Genomic DNA, 18,654 nt, shown 5'->3' on the forward strand with positions numbered 1-18,654 from the left:
TGGCTCTGGATCTGCCCCCGTAGTCTAAGCGGTCCAGCCGGTAGATGGGTGTTTTGCTGTTTACCTGGGAGGTGGTTAGTCAAGGGTTTTGACAGATGCTTGGCTTGACAAGCTACGCAGGAGATTTTGTGTTTTCACTAGCTGACAAATTTTCAGTGGCCCTTATTAAATATTACTTCCTACAGCTATGCCTGGCTCTCTTGAGTGCCTGGATGAAGCAACGTGTCTGTAAGTGCTTTATGAAGAACACGATGCCCATTATCCCACTTACACAGGTAGAAAAACCCAGGCACGGGAAAGGAAGCATCCACTGGTGGGACAGGCTTAGCTGCACAGCTTCCAGCAAGGGCCAGGCTCCTGCCTCCTGCTTGGCTGCTCTGGAGCAAGGAACACTACCCTGCAGCCTTACAAATGGTCCCCTGCAGCCTGCTTTTGCCTTTCTGTAAGAAAATGCAGCTCTCCCAAGGCACACTCGTGTTGGGTGCCAGTACGTGGGACCATCCTGAGGGCATGCCTGTCTGCCTCACCCCTGCTGCTGGAGGGGACAACGGCCCTTCCGAAAGCGTGCACCCTCCCGCTAAATATAGCATCCGTGTGGGCTCTATTTTTAGCGTGCATTTTAAGTGTGCTTTTCAGCGGCAGCCCTGCAGGATTTCGGCAGCAGACCCTGCAGCTGGGCTTCCTGGGGGTTCGTGTCCTTTCCCGGCGAGGAAGGATGTGCCGGGGACAGAGAGCTCACGTGGCGCTCGCCGGCGGCCCCGCACACTGTGTGCTCACCCGGCCGGCTGGCTGCTGCAAAACAGGCGGCGTAGCAGCTGATTGCTGCCTCCTGCTAATTAAGAGCTTCTTCCTCTGCCTGGCCACTGGGTTTTTTGTCCTTTCTCTCCCCTCCAAAAGCTGGTAGGAGCGTAGCTGCTTGGAGACCTCTACCCCCTACTCAGGTGTGTCCGTGGTTGGCCAGCGAGCTCTGGAGTTTAGAGGGACTAAGCCGTAAGTGTGGGTGAAGATTGGTTTAACCTGCAACCTCAAGTAAATCCCTTTCAGACCACTTCCCCCATTCAAGCTAGGGTTTGGTACCCTTGCTGTTGCACCCCGTTGTGCGTCTAGCTGTGGACTGGCACTCCCTCTACACAGCGAGGAGGTGGTGAGAAGATGAAGACATGGGCAGCAGGGGAAGGCTCAGTCCGACATGGTTTAGGCTTGTTGCATGGGACTGAAGTGTTTTGAGCTGTTGCTGTAGATGCTCACCCACCCGGTTGTACCACAGGCAGCAGCTTTCGTTGGGCCGAGCTGGAGTTTGCACCCAGCAGCAGCCTGGGGGGCAACCATCCCTTCCTCCTCCATGGCTGTTTTAGGAAGGGCTGCTCTTTCTGGTAGCCATCAGGAAGGACTCTGGTTCCCTAACGAGTGTCTGGGTGCAAGATAATGATGGGAGACCCATGCTTAGTGCCTCTGAGTTTGTGATCTGAAAAATATACTTGTAGCTGCACATGCTGGCAGTACGGTCCTGCATGTGGCCCGTGCCTGGGGGAGGCAGGGGAGAGAAAAGTGCTGCTGTTTTTGTTCCAGCGGTGGTTTATGATGGTTGTTTCGCTGCCTAGATAGCTTACAGTGGGTGGCATTCACATCAGACACTACCCCACAGCCAAAAAACAGAAAACAAACAAAAGCTGAGATAAGCAGTACTTTAAGGAAGATCAAAAACTCATCTGTGTGTTCCTTCTTCTTGGGGGAACCTACGGTCCTACTGACAGATCAAATGCAGGTTTATGTATGTATGCGCAGGGCTCTCAGTGGGCCCTGTTGTTCCCCTCTAAAAGTAGCAAATGAGCAGTATTGCTGAGAGCATGTGAACAGGTTTGGTATGAATCACCCCATCAACACACAAAAAAAGTATTCTCTGGAAAGGGTATTTTTTCCCGATGTAGACAGTCAAACATCGCCTCACAGTGTTGCTGGGACAGTGCAGTATACAGTGGGAGGCAATAAAATGGTTGCTTTTCAGGTGGTAATCGCACAAAATACACATCTTGTTACTCTGTCTCCCTAACAAACTTGCAGCGGCACATGTCATTACTTTATAAGCCTGCTTTATTCTCATTTCAGCTTGGCTTTACTTGAGCAGCCCTGGCTTGTGCTCAACGTACCATGTACCTATCTGTGTATTTCCAGCCCTGTTACCTCAGATGGGTCAAAACCTGATGGCTGAATAAAAAGCGTAACATCGTTGAGCTGCATTTTCTTGCTGAAGGTTTACGTGCATCTTCATTTCACTTGCATAACTCACATACATAGGGGCTACTCTCTGCTGCTATTGCTATGCAAGAAGTCAGCCTCTAAACTTAGCTCTGATCCGAGCCACCTTCCTCTGAAGATGCATAGCACTTCTTCTCACCATCATTGCTGACAGGCAGGTTATATTCAATTCACATCAAAGATCTTCTTTCGGTGCTCTTCGGTGCCCGTGTTTCTTTGGGTTTTACCCTCAGTGTCCCTCACACGGTGGTCCTTCTGCCGCAGCGGTGCAGGCAGCGGGGCTGGTGGGTGCCTGGCACACGTGGCTGCGGGAGCTGCCACTGGTGTTTCGGAGGGCAGAGAGCTGACTCTCCTCCGATCTAAGCAAAATCCTGTGCCAGCTGGGTAATGGGGAGAGATTAATGACTGTCTTGGAAGCCAGTTTTCCAGCATACTGGCCGGAGGGCAAGCATCATGATAGTTGTAGCAGCTGGTTGGGAGAGGAGGGAAATGAGGGGAAGATAAAATTGCACGCCCAGAATGCCAGGGTAGCCTGTGTCCATGCTTTGATGTCTTTTCCCTCCACACCCTCCTGTGGGTTAAAAATGAAACTAGACTGCATTTATAATGGGTGTGTGAATATCTGTATTTAGCTCCAGCGAGCAAGCTCCTGGACTGGATCCTCGTCTGTGGAGAGATACAGTTCAGCCAAATGCAGGAATGGGTATTTTCTGTGCCCTCATTGTGGGGACGGACGGATGAACACGGACATACACACACATATCGTCTCATCAGTTCAGGCATCACAGCCTAACACATTCTGACACACATGTGCATGCTGGGTTATGAAAGGGGATGAAGGGAGAGTAAATGTCCTTTGATTCCTCCTTAATGGTCCTGAAGGGTGTAGGTCAGAGCGTGGATTCCCCCTGCCCGCCATTGCTTTGGGGTTAGGGCTACGGGGGGACGGCCCTGTTCAGGTCTGCAGTGAGGACACAGGCACCATGCGATAAAGAAATGTAGCTGTGGACCAGCCTTGAAATCTCTAAAATCGATTTGCACATCGAGCGGAAAAGCGGAGGTGAGCATCCTCCCCGCGATGTCTGTCGGAGGGGGCAAGAGCCATCCTCGCACCCTCGGGAAGGCCAGGGCGAAAGAGAGGGTTCCTCCAAAGTGGCAGGCGGGGTGCACACGTGAAGGCAGGTAGCTCGGAGGAATTCAGTCTCCCTCCTGTTACTGTGCAACACTTCTGCATCCACTTCTGCACGGCACGCTTTAATCAGCAGCCCTCCCCCCTTGGCCCCCAGGCCTCGAAATTCCACAAAACCCAATTAACAGAGATGAGAGAGCTCTAGCATGTATACATATGAAATTTCAGAAGGCTGAAAAGGAGACTCTTAATACCATAAAGCCTGCCCTAAAGTAAAATTTGCATCTGAAATCTACATAGTTAACCCCCGTGAGGAAGACAGCATAGCTGAGCACAACTTTTTTTCCCCCCCAGAGGGGTAACTTATCCAGGTCTGCTCGGTTTGGCATCAGTTTGCTTGCAGCTGAGGAGTGCTGCAGAGTGAGCCCCGCGCCTCGTGTACAACCTGCAGAGAGCACCGTGGGATTGTAGTTCCAACTTTAGAGACCGTACTGCAGCGGCCCAAACAAAAGAAAACAACCCCAGCCTGAGAAGATCATGCGAACTCCTCTAGATTTGGTGACCAAAAGCAGGCTGGGTGGATGTGGTGCTTGCGTAGACTCATTAAAGGAAGTATTCAAGACTGATCTAATTATCACTTACAGATTCAGCACATTCAACCCAGGGCTCCAGGTGTTTCACGCTTTACTAACCTGGTACTACACTAACTTGTTTAAATTGCCCATCATGAACTGCCCTGAGAAAGACACCCCCCCTTTAAAATAATTACAAACAAACAAAAAGCTCTCAGCAAATCCAGTGCTTTCTGTATGGGTTCAGTGTTCAGAGGGGAACTGGGGATAAAGCTTTATTCCCCTTCTGTGCTTTTATCTATCTCTTTTGCTATCTTGTTTGTGTAAGATACAAAATTTCTCCTCCTATTATCCTACTTACAGCTTAATTGCATACTAATTGGAGACCGTACTTCTGTTGCTCTGCTCTTTTTTGAATCTCTGTACGTGCATCTTCCATAAGAGCGATACGCAAGTACTCTCTTCAATTAAGGGAAATTAAACAAGAGCTGAAAACTCTCACCTGAATGCTTTACAGGATTCCCCTGGTTGACAGCGATGGGTTTGGCTTTAAAGTGGCTGGTGTCTGGGGAGGGTGGTGGTGGGGACTGGGCAGTGTGCTGGGAACACAGGTAAGTATTTCCCTGCAAAAACACGAGGCCTCAAAGCTGCTTTTTTTATTACCTCCGGATTCTGCAAACGGCTGGTTATCTCACGCTGCGAGCCAGCATGATCAAAGCCCCGGGAAAGGTCAGGCATTCCTCCAGGAGTGACACTCGGCTGCCGGCAGCACTCCTCCAGCCCACAGCTCCCACAGCCCAGGCTGCGGCACCGCACTGAAATCCTTTATCTCGTTAACGAGTGAACCTACAGATTAGCCAGCCTGGCCTTAGCTTGATGTTGAGAGCATGTAACACCTGGCCTGGGTTTTCTGAAGAGGAAAGGTGTTTTTTTTTAAAAAAAAAAAAAAAAAAAAAATTTGTGGGGGAGGGAGCATTTCCTTCCTCTGACTTAGTGTGAGAGCGCTTGATGCTGAGAAAAGCTGTGCTCCGTCTCTGTGCTACACCGAAGGAGCTGCTTTCCTAATGTTCTCAGCTCCTAGTTTTGTGCGAGTGATACAAACGGTGAGTTCCAAAATATTGGGCATATGAGAAATTATCCACAGTATTTTCCTGTGAGAGGATATTGTTTTCTCACTGTTTTGATAGACTGGCATTTAATTACTCGTTTGGCCTGGTCATCCCCCACGAGCAGCTTGTGCGTGGACAGGGAGGTTCGGGGAGGGCGAGCGGAAGGAAGAGATAGATGTTCAAGATGAGCAAATCCCGTCTCCGCTTCTGCACATTAGATGCCGTATTTTTGCATCTGTGCTAGTTTGGTGGCATGAGGGGCTGCACCCCTCGAGTTGGGGTGATGTGGGTTCACCCCGTGGCTCACGGTCCTGGCTGTGGCTGGGGGCTGACTGTCCTGAGCCCGGTTGGTTGGTGTGGTGTTTTTGCCAGCTTTGTCTTCAGGCACGGGCGCTGAAACTACGTGAAAGGCCTGACTTCTTCTGCCTGCATTTCATGGTGTGATAGCGTCTTGGCTGTGACCCAGCACCTGTGAGATGGTGGAAGCATGTTAACGGCCTGAATTTGGGGTAATTTTTATTTTTAAATGAGGTTAAGGTATCCTTATCCTAGGTATAGGATAGGAATAAGAGAGTCCTATACATGCTTTCTTTCCAGCAGTATTACACAGCAAGGGCCACGAAAGGGGAAAATTAGTTTGGTTTGGTTTTCTTTTTAGAATGGAGCACTTGATTTAGGTTTAAAGGGCTGAAATAGATGCCCCTGAATCTATCTCCCAGCTTGTTTCTTGCATAAAGGGGCAGTAAAAATTTACCTCATCCGCAAATAAATGTGGCAAACTGTGCAACTGGCTGTGGACAAGCGGCCTCTCGAGCCAGCTGAAAATGTGTCTGCGTGTAGCATCCTCCAGGCCTGCAGCCAGAGCGCCCGCTCTACCGCCCAACCTCCAGATGATCCTCAGATCCCGGAGCGTCAAGCTAAAAAGCGTATTCCCTCTGCAGGGGAGAGGGGAGCGTCTGGACCTGACCTCCGAAATACAGTGCTGGGAATGGGGAGGGAGCCTGCCAGTTCTGCTAGGAGCAGGGGAAAGAGAGAAGGAGGGGGAAAAAAAAATTACAAATTAAGATTTTCTCCAGTATGTGGTTGCAGACCTCGGCCGTGTTCCTGGGTGGTGGTGGCAGCTGGAGGGGTTGCTGGGTGGGAATGTCGCTGGCTGAGTTTGCCCAGCCCACCCCAGGTGCTGCAGCGGTTTTGGGGTTTGCTGCCTCACGGCAGCGCACGTGCAACGGGCAGGCCTCCTGTAGATACCTCATGTGTCCACCCCAGGAAAGAAAAGGGTTAGCATTGTGTTTGGGCATCTCTGGCACCCAAGACCATTCGCCCTGTCGGCAGCGGAGGTGGGAGAGGGGCTGAATGCTTCCCCAGGCTCTCCTGGCATGAGCTAAGTTTTTTCCTGATAAATTGTTTAGCAGTGTTTTGCAGAGTCTAATGTGGCTGTATTTCTCCCAAGTGCAGCCTTTATTGCAATGGAAAGTACTGAGGAGGGATGTGGTTATGATAAGAAATTGTCCACCTCTTCTCTCGCCATGCTTCAGGGGGGAACTGAATTGCACAGAGGAGCACTAATTGCTTGGAAAAAAAACCTGTTGGTAATAACGGGGCGATGGTAAACTTCGGAAGTGCCTCTTTAATGAAATCGAGCATAACTCTCATTTAATGTTGAGTTTAGTAGGATTGAAATATAATTGCGGGGCGACCCGTTGCTACTAGCGGGGCTCTGTGTGCAGCCGTGAGCCCATCTGGAAGGGTGATTTACTGGAAGCTTGGGCAATCTGGCAATTTAGGCTCTTTTTTACGATGTTTAGACTTCTACCCATGTTATAAAGCGCAGCCCAGGGTTTTTATGAGGATGTAGGTGCCTGCTGCACAAAACTTAGGCTGTGGGCTCGGTGTGTTTTTTTCCATTTAAGAGTGATTTTTAAATTTTAAAGGGCAGTTCTTGAATTAAAAAAAAAAAAAAAGTCTAGCAGCAGGCAGAAATATCCTACGCAGGATTTAAAAGGCATCACGTGTGTTGTGCATACCAGCAACCCTTTTTTAAGCCCTGTGGCCAACTGGGGGAAGGAGCTTAGTAGTAACAGATCAAATCAAGTTGGGTGGGAAGGGGGAGCAGGTGACCCTGACATTTCTCCCCATTTTCCCCCCATCTCATGGGCTGCCCAAGCTGGGGCCACCCCAGCCACTGGAGAGCCTTTGGGTCAGTGCCAAGGATGGCTGTGTGCCTGCATGGGCAAGGCCTGAAAACTGAGGGAAATGCCTGGTTTTGGGGAGCCCAAGGGTGCTGTGCAGTGCAGTAAAACGAGCTGAGCGGGGCCAGGGGGGTCCAGGCAGCTTCCCCGTGGTGAGCGCAGGGTGGTGGGGCGGAGGCGAGGGTGGGTGGTGAATGGGGCTGGAGCAAAGCTGGAGGACAGCCAATACCATCAACACTGGGAAAGATGCATTTTGGGTCCTGAGGACTCTCTGGGTCACCAGGGTGTGTTTGGCAGGGATGGGCAGCTCTCGGAGGCTGATCTAGCCCCAAAACTTGATGTAGGAGCATCCCTCCAGGGCTCCTTCATTGGCTTCTCTCTGCAGCTGGAGGCAAGGCTTGCTGTGAGGTTGCTGTGTCTGCTTTTCAGGGAGGGGAAAAAAATCTTTCTGAAGCCGCCCTGGGAGACAGCAGGCATGAAGATGGGGTGCTCCATCTTTTCTGGGTACCTCTTTTCCCTTCCTTTTTCTGCTTCTCCTGCAAACAGGCTGGCATCTTGCACAGGCCCATTATAATTACAGTACTCCCCTGACCCAAGTCATCTCCCACCAGCAATCCGTGGCTGGGAGGCATCAGTCCCTTTTTTGTATCTTCTGAGATGCTGATTGGCAAATGGGACTAAAAATACTGAGTGTTTAGATTATACACAGGTAGCTCAGCGTCCAGCGGTGTTTTGCGGTAGGTTTATTGGTCCTGTTTACACCAAGAGTCCAAATGAAACAGTTGGCATCGATGGTTTGGGCCAGAAAAAGTGTTTGCAGCCCTGCTCCTTTGAGCCCGTGCCTTGTTGGAGTCATTCTTTTCTCATCCTTAGCTGTGTGCTGTGATTTTTATTTTTTTAGCTACATGTAAATGCAATTTTAGGGCATGTTTTTGTGTCTCATTGGCATGACAAACCCTCGTGGGACTGATCTATAAAATTAAGTTAGTAGCTTTTCAACACTTCTGTTTGTACTGAAATAATCTTGCACAATATGGTAGAGAAATAATTCCTGTTGTGACCTTCTACTGATGGTTCAAATAACCTGTCTAAGAGACATCCTGTTTCTGGAGGGTCCTATTGCTTTAATTCCTGTTAAAATTGGTATTGCCTTCTGTAGAACAGTGCTGCAGAAATTAAGTACTTGCAAATGCGTTTTACCTCCAGATAAATGTTGCAGTTTGCCTTTTCAATCCTAGTGAAGCTTTAGCAGACTGCTACTTTTGGCCTAATCATTTGTACAATTTTAGGGATTTTTTTTTTAGTTTAAAAATGAATATTTTATTTTAAGCCTTTGGACCATCTTGCCCACCTCCAATGATGGATGTCTAATGAGATGACTTTTTACCTCCACTAAATGGTTATATTGTTTGCACTGATGTATGCTAAGACTTGATGCATTAAATCTTTGGTCATTAGCAGATGCCATTAGCAGAAAAGTCCAAATCACTTAGAGCTGGGACTTAAGACTTTTCATTAAAACCTGAATTTGCATGTTATTGGATAAATCTGTTAATACAGTTTAGCTGGACTCAGGGAAGTTTCGTGAAAACTTTTTCCAGTGCGCACGCAGGGTCAGCGGTGCCTGGGAGCCTCGAATTTGGAGAAAGTGGCCCCTCTGGTGCTTTCTTCATACCCCATCATATGCCGGGTGACCCCTGCATCCATCCTACCCTGCCCTGCCTGCCCCCACCGTCCTTAACGCCACGCACGCAGCCCCGGCTGTCGGTGTTGGGCTTCAAGCTGGGCATGGGTCTGCTCCAGTTCTGCTGGGAAATCCCCCTGAAGTGGCTAAAATCCCAGCGGTGGAGGCTCCTCCTGGCAAAGCGTGGGCAGCCCTTCCCACCACTTCTGGCCCCATGGGAGCCTTCTGGCAGCGATGGCATGGTGGCGAGCAGGGCTTGCCAGGAGCAAGGACCAGCCAAGGAGTCATCAATGTAGCCAAATTCATCACTCCTCCTTCTTCACATCCGTTTTTGTCTTCCCTCCTCCCCCCGCCCTTTTTTAGAAGGCGGATGAGGCAGGAGCACTTCCAAAAATGTCAGTCACATTGGGTAGCACGGCCAGCACAGCTTCATCTCTGTTTTGCTAGAAGTAAGTAGTTACTGCCTGATCAACCTCTAAGTTGCAAATTCAGGCGTGGTGAACGGAGGTTTTTGACACAAAAGTGTGTCAGGTACTTGGCACAGGCATCTGAGCCCTTGTCCTTACCTCCTATGAGACAGAGCTCAGATGTCTTCCCCATGCGTGTCATGCTCTCGCATTTTCTTAATCAAGAATATTTCTATTCAGTGCATCTTAAAAATTGCTGCTGAAAGAGAAGCTGACCCATTCCTCAGTCTTCTGGGCCTCTGCTGGTCTTTGTTATGGCATGTGGGGTTGAATAGGCGGTAACATAGACTTAATGTAAATACATTTAGTGGAGGTCTTATTTCAAGCACTTTTGATCCATTGCCTGTGCGATGCCAGAAGGCATCTTCCTGCCACCAGGGTGCAGGACGGGGTTTTTTCTTGGTTTCCCCCAGGAGCCTCGGTCTCTATCCTGTGGGACGTGAGGAGGCCGATGAGGAAAAGTCGTCCCATCCTGTGACGCACGTTGTCTGCCAGAACAGGAACACCAGGCTTCAGAGGCTGCCGTCGGACTGCCTGCTTTCACACAAAACTTGTATGTTTATGTAGTAGATGTAGTCTCATTTGCCTGAGCGGCTTCCATGCTTGATTTAAGTGGGTGCTTGAGGGTGGCAGAGGAGTCCCCAGTTTGAATATTGGATTGAAGCCCATCCCTTTGCCCGGGAGAGGCACATTAGCTTGTGGGTCTGAGTACCCCATAGAAGATGCCAAAATTGTTGTGAGCGGGGATGCTGATAACCTCGAGGCAAGCAAAACAAGCTTCTGTCTTTGTCTTAACTCAGCAGATGGCTTTGGTGACAGAAACCAGAGCAGCATTGTCCCCAGGGAAGAGCTGAAGATGGCACAAGAGGTGACACCAGGATGGACTCCAGCATCTTTCTTCCCCGCCCAAAACCCCCGGGGTTCCCTGGCACATCACACCCCTGCTGATCCCCTCCCAGCAAGTGGCCGGTCTGCAGGCACCGGTTCCTCTGATGTCCTGCGGGCTTCCTCTGCTGATTTTGGGCAGCGGTCCTTATCGTCAAAGCAATTAGTAAGCCAGACCCCTGTGACTCAGCGGCTTGAGCTTGTTAAAACATTGCAGTGCCTGTGTTCCCCTTGGCCAACAGAGAACACAAAGGGCTCTGGGCAGGTCAGGAAACGAAATGTCTTTTCAGCTGACGGGACAGGCTTGCGTGTGACAAGGATGCATGAGGCAGGAGCAGGGATGCTGTGTGAGGTGAAGGCTGGGGAGCTGTGGCCTGTGGGACATGTTGCCATCTGGAGAGTTAAGTATTTCCAGTGCTGGCGGTCCCATTTACCAGGTTTTGGGACTGCTTAGTGACCCCTGGGGTCAAGTGTGATTTGATGCTGCAGGTTGCTGCTTGCTGGGTGCGGGCTTCTCGGTGCATGTATTTACATCAAGAAAAAGATGAACTGTTCAGGATGGGCGAAGTTAAAAGGAATATCATGCGGGAACTGGAGCTTAAAACAAGCATTGGCTGGCAAATAGCGGAACGTTAACTGGCAATTAATGGCCGTCAGAGAGGACCCGATGCTGAGTTTGGAGAGGGAAATAAAACACTGCAAAATATTTTAACAGGGAAACCCTTCCCTGAAAGCATGTGGCTTTGCTGGAGATTTAATGTCCTATCAGTTGTTAGTATGTATTTCTAAAACTAATGGGCTGTGCAACACTAAGTATAATCTGTGCATATGTGAACTTGCAGTATGTAGATAGAAATGGCCTTGTCCTCCCCGGATCGGAGCCTTGCAAGACCTGCCTGGCTCCCCGTGTGCTTCACCAGCACTCCAGGTCTCCCGACAGCCTTCCTGAGCAGGCGAGAACAAACAAATTAAGAAGTCATGGGAGAGAAGAAAAAGGAGATAGCAGGGGATTTCTAATCAAGCTATTTTAATACTGGGTGTGCTTTAATCACTTACTTAATGGCAGTGCTTAATGAACACTTGAAATAAAGCATGTTTCTGTCAGAGATTCAACACCCGTGTTTTTAAAGCTGTCTTGAGGGAACTCAAATGTTTATTACAACTTTTCAGCAAAAAAACATCACAGTTGTGCTATATTAATTTCCAAGATTGAAGGGGGAGCGGGCAGGGAAAAGTTGGAAAAAGACAAGAATGTAGAGAAGCCATTGGCGTTGTGGTTTCTCACTACCGTTGCAATTAACCTGAATCTGTTTACTGATTGTAATCCATCTAGATGGATGCTTATCCCAGGCTTTATCAAATCACATTTACTCTTTTCCTTGCAATGCTCCCCTGGCTGTTGTACTGAAGTTTTTACTGCATGCCGACCCTTTGGGCTTCAGGCAGAGTGGTTTGCTCCGACTCTTCTTGCCTCTCCTTGTACGCTGCCCGCGTTTCCAGCCGTGACACCCCCTTTGCTTTGGGTGCTGATTTTGGGGCCCGCAGACCATGGCACAGCACCATCAGCCGTGAAGCTGCCTTTCCCATGCATTGCAGCCACAGCCACTTGCTGCTGGGCTTCCCAAAAAGGAAGGCGGTCTGGGCAGCTGGAAAAGGAGCACCAATTTGCCCTGCTCCTGAATAACCATGGGAAGCTCTAGCAAGGATCCTGGGTGCTTCCTTCGCCTGCTGATGTGCTGGCAGCTTCTTCTCTTCGTCTCCCGGGGATCTCCTGGGCTGCTGTGGTTCTGCGGTCGCCTGATGCAACGTGTCCTGGGCAGGGGGGGAAGCCTTCAATGGCTGATTTGAAGTAGCTTTCTTGTTCTTCCCTTCCCTGGTTCCCAGCACTAAATATAACTTAATTACCTGGCAAAGCGCTGAAGTACAGGACGTGAGGAAAAAGGGGACCAGGAGGATTGTTTTCTGACCTCAGCTATCCATCAGCTTACCCCCTGAATATGAGATTTTGATTCTAGTTTTGTTCTAAGTGTTAGCAGTTGTAAAGCTTCACATCGAAGTGGATGCAGTGTTTCACATTGCCTCCTTACCACAGCAAGTCCCTGGGGTGTCACCCCCACTGTTTGTAAGCATGAAAGGTCAGTGAGATAAATGGCCTCCCATTGCCAAGCTGTGAAACAGGGTAAAAAGACTACGCCTTTTTTGTTTGGCTTTCATAAATCACAATATTCCTAAGCCTCTGTTTCCTGTGAGCAGGGTGTTCCTGTGGGCGTGCTTTCCCCTCCCTGCTCCTTTTAGCTTCAGGTGAGGCTAAAATTAGGGTTACAAATGCATCATCCCCCTCTATCTGCTACATACTTTTCCCAGTTGCTCTGTTTAACCATTGGAGGAGGTTTTGAAAATTAAGCATAAAATTATCTCTGCTGTCAAGAGCCTAGAAGGAGGGTGGCTTTGGACATAAAAATACTTGCTCTGAACAAATGATTTGGGGACGGGGGGAGTAACCTGAGCGCTCTATATGTCAGGCTTGCTGCATCTCTGCAAAGTTGACTATGGAGAGGGATCGTATGATAGCTCCCGGGGAGGTGGCAAATTGTAATTGGAATTATTGCTGGTGTTGATTAGCTTCTTTCATCTGTTGGTAACTAGTTCTGGCCAAAACACCTTCTTGTTACCTCCTCTCCTTCCACCTCTGGTTCCCCTGTGCTAAAGTTTGTCCAAGATGACAGGTCCATGATGAACCAGGACATCGGCCTGGTTTTGACATTGCTCCAAAAGTTCATTCTTCTTGGTCTTGCATTTTTATTGCAACAGCTGGTTGGCAAAGGCATAAATGCAGAGTTAGTTTAGCCATTAAAATGCTATCGCTATTTTGAGAGGACAACTGAAACTGCTGTCTTCTGGGTTTGCTAAAGCCTGCCTAAGGATGATTTCGGGGCTCAAGAAACTATTAGTTAAATAGGCTAAAAAATGGACAGATTTTTTGTGTCTCTTCAGGTCAAGGTATCCTCAAATCCTCCAACAAATCATTGGTCCTTTTATTTTGCTGTACTGCTGTAGCAATAGTGGAAGGGTTTGGGGTCGGGTTTGGGTTTTTTTTTTGGAGGAGCTGTCTGTTTTGTTTTGCTCCCTGAATTTAACACTTGCTGTCAAAAACTTGAAGCCATATTTTTTCTGAAATAACCCTCTCTTTCAGGAACAAAAGGGAATGCAAGCATTTCTCCTTAAGTTTTTGTTTGTTTTTTTAATTGGCTTATTTTAGTCTGAATTGAGAAGACCATCTGGTAGTGCCTGTACCCAATGCACAACTTGTTGACAGGAGAGGAAAAGTAGACAGGCTGGGGCCTTTTTTTGGCTTTTTAGAAGCAGCTTCTTGTTTAAAGAAAAGAGGAAAAACAAAACAAAAAAAAAAAACCAGCCCAGCGCCTCTTTGGGTGTTGACCCAGGGACATTTGGGTCTTGTGTGCACAGGCTCGCTTGCTTGAGGTTCCCTGCGAACCTCCCTGCCCGTCTGCCACCTCCTTTGTAGATGTGCATCCTTTGAAGGGTCATTAATTTAATATCTTTCTCTGTGCAGCAGCTGGAACAAATGGTCCCCCCCCAGCTCCAGCGGGAGCTCCCAGCGGCCCGCCTGGCCCGGTGCTGACCTACAGGCATTTTTGCTGTGGCTGCATCAGGCTTTTTATAGTTTTTGCACACTTGTTGCATATAGGATACCTTACAGGTGCGGGCTTTTGCTGAAGCATTAGCTAGCTGTTTGGGAAGGGATTGGGTTTGGGTTTTTTCCTGGCAGTCTTGCTTTTCAAAAGTCAGGAGAAACTTCCTGGATTCAGACTGAATCCAAGAGGCAGAATTTCACCATTGACTCACTGGAGATTAATTTGAACTGTCTGAAAGCGTACTCCTTGGATGAGAGGACAGTGCTCGTTTAAAATGGTGAGTAACGCTGCTGCATTTGTGTGCTGGTAGGGGAGCTCCTCCGCCGGCGCTGGGTGCTGCGTGTGGCACAGGAGCCGCTTCCTGCAGCAAGGCAGCAGCTGTGCCAATGCCGCGGCGGGGGGTTTCTTCCCCCCATCCTTGCCCTGCCCAAAATGCCCGAGTACAGCTCAAGCCTGACGCTTGCAGACTGTGATTGCTGTTTGCAAGAGAAACACTTGCTCTTGTACTGACTTGGGCGGTTGTTCCTGCATTACTTTGACGCAGCAATAGTTTTAAACCGGCATCCGGTGCACGGCGAACCTCCTGCCGGGGTAATGCCTGCCGCTGGGTCAGGGCCCTCGTCTCTGTGAGCTCTTACCCTTTGCCCACCAACATTTCACTGGGGATTTTGGTTTTTTTTTCAAGTTGGTCATAAAACTGAATAGCGGCTTCATCCGTGCACTAACTGGCCAAATAATTCAGCTCCAGCTGTTTCCGGTAGATGTGTTTTCTTCCAGCCCTGTCTGTTTGCCCTGTTGGTGTCCCTTCAGGGGACCATCCCCTGCCTGCACTGCCTCGCCTCAGCCTGAGCACGTGCTCGGGAGAAATAAAAGATACTGGCTGTGTAGGCCAAGCTGATGAGCAAACGTCCAAGCAGCAGAAGTGCCCTGGGAGGGCTGGGGAGAGTTCCTTTGGATGCAAGGCCAGGTCCCAAAGGATGCTGCCACAGGCTCTGCTGCAAGACTGTGCTGTGGGACCGGAGCCCTGATGGGCTGGTGGCCTCCAAGAAGAAGGCCACCAAGGTTTAGTCGCTCAGGAGCAAGTGTCCCTTTGAGCTGGGTCCCGTGGGGCACAGGTGGGTGTCCCCAGGCCAACAGGCATGGGTGATGCCTTCGAAGTTAACCTTCAACGTTCAGAACGGGTCGTGACACCCGCGTGACAAGGTGCCTGAAAGCCTTAACACCTTTGTAAGCCACAGGTCCTCATTTTTAGCTATTTATTTATTTATTCCAAATTGCAGATCTTGAGCTAGGCTGTATGTTCAATTTCCTTTACTTTCCAGGGTGTGTGAAGAAGCTTAGGCCCAGAGTTTAATGAAGATGATGAAACTGATGTGTGGAAGTACACCACATACGCTACGTCAGAGCTGTGTTAGGAACAGTTTCAATGAACATCCAACTTCTTCGGATTGTCTTGGAAATTAGACTTGCATTCTCATCTGCTTTATTGTGTTTCTAGAAGCTGCGTTGGTACCGACTTGCACCAAAATATTACATTTTGGTGGGTGGATGAAGCATAATTTCTGTACTGAAATATTGAAGAACCTCATGTGAGACAATGTGTAATTATGTAATGGTCTCATCGAAGGCGTGTGGACTGGTCGGGTTTTGCAGAAGATTTTCAAGGTTGTATTGAGGAGAAAAGGTCCTTTGCGAACCGTGCCTATATTAGATGTAAATGTCACCAGTGTGCCGGGGAGAGCCGTGGTGGTTGCTACCTTGGTTAGCAGAGGCTGAGCGAAGCGTAGGGGACTGGGTTCCCCCTGCGTGGAGATCACATTGACCCAGATCTGCGGTCCCTGGGTTCAGGTCTCTGCCAATTGCTCAAGTGTTTCTGCAGCTGTATGCACAGTCTTCAGAGGATTTGGGGAGATGAATGCAGTAGGGATGGCATGTTTGTGGGAGGAGGTGGAAGCCTATGGGCAAAGACACTGGGCTGCAGTAGGAGGAGTCTAATCAGCACTGTCTTGTACCTCAGCATGAGGCAGGATTTTGGCCATGTCACTCAGCCCTGAAAAGCCTTTGGGGCAGTAGTGCCCACTGCGAGCAGTAGATGGTGAAAGGGGCTTCAGCATTGTCCCCAATCTAGATGTCCCCGAGAGTGGAGGGTGCAGGCCAGCATCCGTAATCTGCTCCTCCCCTCGCCCCGCCCCGGGGGTGGGAGGGTTGAGAGGGCAGTGAGAGGGGCATCCAGGTCTGCGTACGGGATCTTGGTCTCCTGCCCTGAACCCTCTCTGGGAGGAGGGCCCAGATAAGCCATCTGGGTTGACTTGTAGGGCAGGTGCCATAGCAGAACCGATTTAGTCCATAGGGCTTTTGGAAAATATGTCATTGGGCCTTCCTCATCCTGGTTTTGTTTCGCACGTGTTGCCCGTGTGTTCCCCCCTGGTCAATCACTGTGGTTGTCTTGGTGGGACCACAGGGAACAGGGAGGCTCAGCCGGTGCCCACCGAGCGAGCACCCGTCCAGTGGCATGTCCGGGTGCCCAGCAAGATTTAGGTGGCCAGAGCTCCCTAGGTCCTCCCAAAACGGTGTGGGGCAGGCAGGCTGGAGAGCTTTTTATTATTGTTATTATTTATTATTACTATTTTTTTCAGTTTCTGGCTCTGCAAGAACCCCAAATGCTCTTAATGGCGATACGGCCCGTTTATATGTTAATTTTAAGCCTGCTGACAAGCGGTTTGCTTTTCTCCTGACTTCTCACGGTTCTTTTGCCCGTTGAAAGCCTCTGCCGTGGGCTTAGGGGATAAGGTGCCGAGAATTAGAAAATAAAATAAAATCTGCAGGATGCTGGAGAGCGAGGGGGTATGGGGATTGGCTTGCTCAAAGTACAAATGGGTGATTTCTGAAAGCCAGTAACCCTGATACCGGGGGGCGTGCATGACAATTACATCCAGTATAATACAAAATGTTAATTACTAAATTTTGAGAAATTAATGCTGATTAGCAGCTGCGTGTGTGTGACCTAAATACATCTACTGCTTGATCTTTATTCATAATATACAGTTTATTGTTGATAAAGTAATTGCTGAATGGTGGGCTGGCCCACAAGTCTCGTAGCTAAAGACTGAGGCCTGATTTGCCAAGCATCTGAAATTTGTTGGCATCTGTTTTTTGTTGAATTCATACAGACAAGGAAGATGAATAGCAGTCTGAGCTATCCCCTTTACAACTCAACTCATATATTATTGAGAATTCACATTGCTTTTATTATTTGGTCACAAAAATGGACCTAATGCTTGTTGGCTTTAAAACACCTACTGGCGCTGCTTTCTCTCTCCATCTTGCAAAATATAAGACAAGGCCGAAGCTTAAATTAAAATCCTCAGGTTCTTATCTCTTTCCCACAGGAAAGCAAATCTGTGTTGAAAACCGTAAAATTAAGAGGAGAGCAAGGATAGCATAATTTAGCAAAAATTCATGGCACCAGATTCTGAGCTATATGACTGGAGGGATAGGTCAGACATTAAGAAGATACTGCCTGCTAATGCAAGTTCCTTAAGGTGGTGCTCTGGAAACAAGGCAAGCAGAAAATGCTGCACTGGTTCCCATTTGCTCCCTTTCCTCTGCTCCTACCAGCCTTAACAATAAATTGAGTTGTCCATTTAATAACCCTTCTGCTTCTAGAAGTCCGGAGAAATCCTGGGTTTGTACTTGCACTATTGTCCTAACATCTGTTTGTGCCGGGATTTCAATAGTGAGCTCAAAGAAAATTAATTTCATTGAGCTTTTAAATTATTTTTTGATTTTCTTAATTCCTAGTATTTGACAGGCTGTCATTGCTGAGTTTTATTAGCATTTCTTTTTGAAGGACTATTGCTTTTTTTTTTTTTTTTGCCTGCCCCTCCCCTGCCTTTTTTTTAATTTTAATAAAAACCTGTTTGGGGCACAATTATTTTTGCTAAGGGGCAGGGTAGAGTGGCAGGGTACAAATGAATAGCGCCTGTTACACACTGGCATCATTGCTACGTCTCATCCTGCCGTGGGAAGAGTAACTTGTGTTTCAAGCAGCGTTAATACGGCCGCATTTTGTCAGGATGATCTTTCGGCCTTGATCCAAGAGCGTCATTTTGGGCAGCATCCCTCCGTCGCACTGAGTGCCCCCTCCTCCGCGCCTCTGTTGGGAAGGGCCCATGGGAAGTGTGTGTCTTGGCCTGCGTGGGCTTTGCTTTACGGCACCCATTTCGGGACCCTCTCGGGTGTTTGTAGCACTTCTGGCGTCTCCTTGGCGTGACGTGGTGAGAGGCCTGCCAGCCATCCCCGGGCGGTCAGCAGCTCTCCTCCCTAACTGACCCCTCCGAGAGGCCGCTGCCAACCGCTTATATATGAAATTAGGCTTTTAAGGGTGGCTTTTCAGTCACCTGCTGCCCAGACCAGGAGGTTTCAAGCGGAGTTTGTAAAATTGCCAGGGGAAAAGCCCGCCGTACCCTCTGGCAAGGCCGAGGGCTTGTCCCCGCTGCGCCATGCTGCGGTTGCGCAGGAGAGCAATGGAGAGGAGGAGTGAAGTCGATGATGCTTGTATTGCTCTTAAGGCTGGAGATGTGGCAACCTGCACCTAAAGCCTTTTTTTTTTGTTTGTTTGTTTTTTTTAAATGCTGATCCCGTAACCGAACGGTTTCTTCAGCGCTGCTGCTGGCTCTGCCGTCCTTCGGTCGCAGCCCTCGGTGT

The 18,654-nt window shown here is 49.0% G+C and overlaps 1 protein-coding gene across 5 annotated transcripts in view; it reads left to right on the forward strand.

Moving 5' to 3' along the window:
- The window catches only part of LEF1 (lymphoid enhancer binding factor 1), a 69,741-nt gene that overhangs the window by 22,061 nt on the left and 29,026 nt on the right, over positions 1-18,654 (forward strand). The window lies entirely within an intron of this gene.

This window comes from Pelecanus crispus, chromosome 4 (genome assembly GCF_030463565.1).
Source record: "Pelecanus crispus isolate bPelCri1 chromosome 4, bPelCri1.pri, whole genome shotgun sequence".
NCBI classification, from domain to species: domain Eukaryota; kingdom Metazoa; phylum Chordata; class Aves; order Pelecaniformes; family Pelecanidae; genus Pelecanus; species Pelecanus crispus.